Source organism: Bactrocera latifrons, unplaced genomic scaffold, assembly GCF_001853355.1.
Source record: "Bactrocera latifrons isolate USDA-ARS-PBARC rearing strain unplaced genomic scaffold, ASM185335v1 scaffold_131, whole genome shotgun sequence".
Taxonomy (NCBI): Eukaryota; Metazoa; Arthropoda; class Insecta; order Diptera; family Tephritidae; genus Bactrocera; species Bactrocera latifrons.
Genome location: NW_017534753.1, coordinates 366,825 through 372,824, shown reverse-complemented (window position 1 = coordinate 372,824; position 6,000 = coordinate 366,825). Strand labels below are relative to the sequence as shown.

Sequence of the window (6,000 nt, the reverse complement as noted above, 5' to 3'; positions counted from 1 at the left end):
TCGTCCTTCTCTTCCGTAGGGGGGTGGGCGCAAATCAGCGATCATGTTTTCACAACTCAATTATAATTTAAAAAATGTTATAAAGTATTTTTTATTATAATTAATGTAGAAAAAAGGATCACGCAAAATAACAAACAAAGAAAAATCTTTAAGAATCCTACATATTTGGTGTTTAAGATGTGGCAACGCTCGTTTTCGTCATAATTGTAAACAATGTAACCTTTGCAACGCCGAGTTCGCTAAGTGATTTTTAAACTAATAAATTTAGGTGAAATATTACAAAATAAAATTGAAATGTGAACTTATTTCAATGTTCAGAGTGTATATTCAAATATACAGAGTGAAAAACGTGAATAAATTTAATGGAAGATAGAGAAATACCTTGTGTTATTAGTGCATATTTTTGAACTTTTAATCGTGAATATTTTGAAAAATATTAGTTATTTTTATATTATTTTTGGATATTCCTCCTCTGAAGCTCCCCTATCCGTAGATACCCCATTTCCACGGAAATTCAGTTTTTTTACCCCTCCGAGAAAGTAATCGGAATCGTGCCGAAAAAATTCATTAGTGTAGTTTATAACAGCTTTTCTATAGGTTAGAAACCAAGATGTCGCATGGAATCTAAGTAGGCATATTAACTACCGTAACTATAAACTGACTTGATCCAAAAACTAACCATCAGACATCTTGAATAGCATTTATGTGTTACATATATATTTAGTATTAAGATATGCCCGAGCAGCAGAATTTGTTTTTTTCTTACAGTTGCTGCCGTCCTCGTCTAATTCAATTGCAAAATAGTTAGACCGAAAGCGAAATATTATTATGTTTGGCAGCGGTGTCATTGATTATCTTCTCTTATGACTCCAATTCGAGCGTGGATCACAAAGAAATACAACATAATACTCAATTCTTCCAGTAACTGCTATCCTTTTTCTATCTTTCTCTACAGCTTTAAAGTGGTGACCTTGATCGAAACGTTAGGCCACATAGGAGTCGGTGGGCAGAATCATATGTAAGTACGAATTCCGAATTTTATGTGCTTCTAATTCTTACATGACCAGATTTAGGTCTTGTTTTTTGCGCGATATTTCATATATATACATATGTACAAGTTTAATAAATATATGTATATTGAAACGGTGGTACAAGTGCACATAGAACATTAGCGTGAAGAGAATCTGAGAGAGGAGCAATTGAACAAAGCGCCCAAACTTCTTTTTGTGGGCGCATGGCTGTGAATATGTGTGCAGCGATCACGCACGAACGAACGTTTCGTTTTACTAGTTGGAAAGATAACCGAATAAATGAGCGAGTCGAGCATGAATTGTCTTGAACACCTGAGACCAAGACGCGCGAAGTAAAGTCTCAAGGCACCTGAGCGACTAGTGAAAACATATTGGTTTTACACTCATGCATTCGCGATTACCTATTCAATAAACGTATCACTTGAATGCCTTTCAAAATGTGGGAGTAACAAAACCATATTTCTAAGAGAAGAAACGAAGAATCTCATTCATGCTCTTAATTACCGAACGAGTTATTCCAAACGATCGAAGGAATTCCAGTTTGAGTACTCCAATCAACAATGAAACGCTTCTCTCCGAGCACAAGCCCACACTGCAGCACTCCACTAATCTCAAATTAGCGCAGAGTGCTAAGTAGAGGTACTCATTTGGAAGCAAATCAGAGTTTAGTCATCTTGGAAACGTCGATCGTTTTGGTTGTGTGCAATTTGTAGCGCGTTAAGWGTTTCTTTTGTAAATTTTATTTTATTTTGTGCCGCCGGGGCACAGTCGACTACCTTTCTTCGGTAAATGGTATAACCAAAGGCAAATAACAACAACAACTTGATTTTGCTTATTCGCTTTTTCAATGCAACAATAAACGAGTTGGAAATAAACGACGGAGAGCGATAGCAATTGCAAGAAGTGCAAAGTGAGGTGCGTGTCAACTGACAAAGCCAAGTGTTAATAAACATACGTACATACAAATATTTCTGTGTTGTAATTGTGTGTTGTATATGTACATGTACATATGTGTGAATGCATACACATAAGTAGCTGAACATGAGCGCATACGGGTTTTACTTCGAAGTAAAGAGTTGTGGAGCCAGTCTACGGTTGGTTGCTAGAGCTACATACAATGAAGCATGCCAACTTATACATACAAACATGTGAAAACACATACAGGGGCATTTGCGCGGTCGTTTGTTAATACTTGAGTGTGGTTGTGGCTATATTGAGTGTCTAAATTGCGATTTTAATATTTCTTATATCGCTTTTGGTATTACTTGCATTGGTTTTCTCCATTCTTAATCCCGTTCTTAGAGCTAAGAAAAACTGAAAGACGAAGTGAATCAAACAATACTTAACAACAGATTTTTAAGTGATTCGCCTTAAATGGTTACGCACAATTGCATAAAAAGTTGAGCAGCATACAATTCAATAAATACATATACATACATACAAACATACGTACATTGTGTTGAAGTTGATCTATTCTTAGAGCAATTGAAAATGTTTGCTTTATCAAAATACAGTTAAAGTTTTACAAAGTGATAATAAACACATTTTCCGAAGCCAAACTCTATATACATACATATGTACATGTGTGTGTGCATATCTATATGTGAAGAAGTGTGTGCGCGGTGAATGCGTGTGTTAAGAAATTATACATACCTCGAACTTTTGTTAATCTATTGTACGTGTTTCTTCTTTCCTCCATTACGAGTATATCTCCGTCCGTCCGCCCGCCGTGAAGCCAGTCGTATCTACATACATATGTATATAGTTTTGTGAAAGTGTTTTTGTAACAGTCGCTCGGTAGTAAGGTGTAACTTTTGTTGTTAAAATTGACGTTGCAGCAAAAAGGGAAAACGTTAACTAAAAATTAAAATGCGTTGAAAATGAAGAACAACAACAAAAACACATCAGTACATACTTGACAACTTACTGCTACTTAGCCGAAGTGTTTTCACTTTTCGTAGCTAGCCGTTTTGAAACATCAAACAATCAACAAAAACCAAAAGAAAACGAAAAACATTGAACGGTACAAATGAAAAAGCAAAATAAAAAATTAAAGTACTGTTGCAAACCTTGGTGTCGGTGTAAACTAGAAACTTGGGAAAGAATGAAAATACTATTAGAKTTTTCATTACTTACATATGCACTACCAACCAGACATATATACTTATACTATATATGCACACATGTAGGCGTATAAATATGCATGTGTCAATCTATAAATTGTGTTATACATACATATATGCAAACATTTTCAGCAACAGAAATTAAACTGCACTAACTTCTTTATAACAATCAAAATAGCATCTTATGAAATCATTTGTCATAATGCGTTATTACGCAATAATACACCGTAAATTGAGTAGAACGTTTTAAAAAGCTACATAAGCTTTTTAAATCAAATAAATGTTTGAAGTCATTTTGTCCGCCTTGATATTCCAAATACTATTGTCCCCTTTCTTCCTTCAATATGTAGAACGAATATCGAGTTCGCGGGGTGATGAACTGACCATACAACTGACATAATCAAATAGAGTTAGAATAGAAATGAGGTTCCGGTTTATACTTTTGTTATTGTTTTCACAAGAAAGCAGAGCTGAAATGGAATGAACAGAGAAGGCAACTGATATTTTTTTCCTATGATTGTTTTAAAGCCATACTCAAGTGATTTGAGCTTTCATACTTTTTTATAAGTAAAGCGTAGTTTATCTAATAATGCATACTCAAGTGCTATTCTTGATATCAATGAAGAATTGTGTTTTCTTGAGTTCAAACGTTCTTGAATGTGAGAGAAATTCCGAAAACTCTTTAAATCTGCACTTTTAATATTACTTATTAAGTTGCTACTTTTTGCTTGCCATTCCGTCTGCAATTCTGGCGCGAGAAAATTCATTTCCCCATTTGCATATACATATGTGTATATATGTTATAATATAATACAAAATGCCAACTCGTTTTTGCTGAATGCATACATTTGATCATTTTATTTATTTACCATACATACATACACATGTAACATAAATGGTGGAACACAATGCTCGCGACAGACTGCAGCAGCACGACAGTGAACTGAAAATGGCGTTGTGAATCCTACTACATGAACGTTTGTGAGAGGGCAGCAACATAACAATGGCCGGCATGTACACAAAACAACGTATTGTCCATTTTGCATGTACACAATTTCGTTGTGGCTATACTAATACCTTGCACTTCAATGAAACTTTAATATTTTGTCCAAAGTGAAATTTTTAAACAAAATATAAGTAAATTGATATATTTATTTGTTTTAAATTGTCAATTGTTATTATAAATGATGTAACAGAGCCATTTTATGCTTTTCTTTGTAAAATAACATCAGGTTTGTTAGAGCTTTGAGTAATTTTACATATTAGTGGCATCACCACTCTACCTCATCTCTCTATATTCCATTCTACTGTCAACTCTACTGTCGTCCTACTGTCGTTGGCAAATATAGGATTAAATTGAATTTAGCGAGAACGACAACTGTCGGCCTGCAGTCGTGCAGTCGTGCAGCTGTCAAAATAGGCCCGTCCATAAGAACGTGTGTATTTTAATATTTGATAGATGTCGTTTGCAGTCTGTCGCGAGCATAGTATTCAACACATAAGTAGGCACAAAAGTTTGTATGCTTGTATGTAAAGATATTGCTTGGAACTGTACCAATGTGCCTCCAGTTGGCTGTTTGCTCAGCAATTCGGGGTCTTGACTTGGGCTAAGCTGTCACTTTATACTGAATATTCGCGACGACGCTGTCAAGCATGTGCTTTGAATATAAATATGAAATTGTTTACAGGACTTTGAAACTTGAAACTGTTATTTACATGTATGTATGTATATATTTATGTATATATGTACGTATACTCGAATATGTACATATAAAAGTGAAATATGAATACCAATCACATGCTTATTTACTTCTACTCCCTTAGCCATAATAGGCTTTAACTCAACTTCAGTATTTAATATAAATTTAAAAAAAAATCATGTTTTAAGCAACAAGATGGACTTGCCAATCAATCAGAGAATTTTATCTAAATACATGTGTACATATGTATTCTCATTGCTCCATTTTTCAAAAACGGAATCGGATTTTTAAACCTATCTTGTGATGAACCTATAGCCGATCAAAGCTAATGAGTTTATAGCTGTTACATCAGATATGCAGTTGGCTATACCATTCATTATTTCAAGTAAAAATACCGTAGGATGAGTATCTTTCACAATATCTCATTGGACTGGCTTTGTTGAGATTGATAATTTGGGCACGGGATATTCCAAACCAGCTTTGCGCCTATAGCGTCAAGGCTGTTGGTTCCTATTAGAGTGGTTTATGACTAGTTGATTTCTGCACTCAAATATAAACACACCCATGTATGTATGTAACACGTATGTGTTTATATGTACATATGTATGTGACTGACTGTGTTCACATATGTATATGTATGTATTTGCCTGTGCTATGTTTTCTATATTGTTTATTTTGGTTTCATTGTTTCAAAGTGGAATCAATTTCATTCCTCGCAGTTCATTACTTCGCTTGATGTGTGAATACTAATCCAAATACAAATGCAAAAATAAGAAATAGTAGTGTGCCCACTGAGTGGACACTCAAAGTAGAGCCGACTGCAAAGCTAATTTCGAGCGGCGGTGGTTTTCGTGCGTATGTTGCTATTAAACTCTTACGTTCTTTCTAGTTATATTTGCATCCAACTCTGTACGAAAAGTAAAACAAAGCATCCATAAATACCAAACGAGACGATTTGGCGAATTCCACCATTTCTATTAAGATTTAAGACACCATCCGCAATTTTTTTTAAATACAATATAAAATTTATAATATATCAGCCGTTTCAACAGGAGTCTAAAACCTCTTCAAAACTGTTTTCTCGTAAGATCAGCCTCGGCTGCAGTCAGCTTTCACTCTGCGGGCACCCTAAGGCAATTGCAAATA

The 6,000-nt window shown here is 34.8% G+C and overlaps 1 protein-coding gene across 6 annotated transcripts in view; it reads left to right on the top strand.

Annotated features, from left to right (window-relative positions):
• The first annotated feature begins 238 nt into the window (after positions 1-238).
• LOC108964999 (rho GTPase-activating protein 18) overlaps positions 239-6,000 on the top strand; it is a 35,870-nt gene continuing 30,108 nt past the window's right edge. For 4 of the 6 annotated variants that reach the window (XM_018927121.1, XM_018927122.1, XM_018927118.1 and 1 more), the window contains exon 1: positions 1,699-1,946. The gene's annotated coding sequence lies outside the window, so the exon portion shown is untranslated. Of the gene's footprint in view, positions 269-955; positions 1,019-1,698; positions 1,947-6,000 lie in introns of those variants that run through there. The other 2 variants (XM_018927125.1, XM_018927123.1) reach the window with 1 other exon arrangement.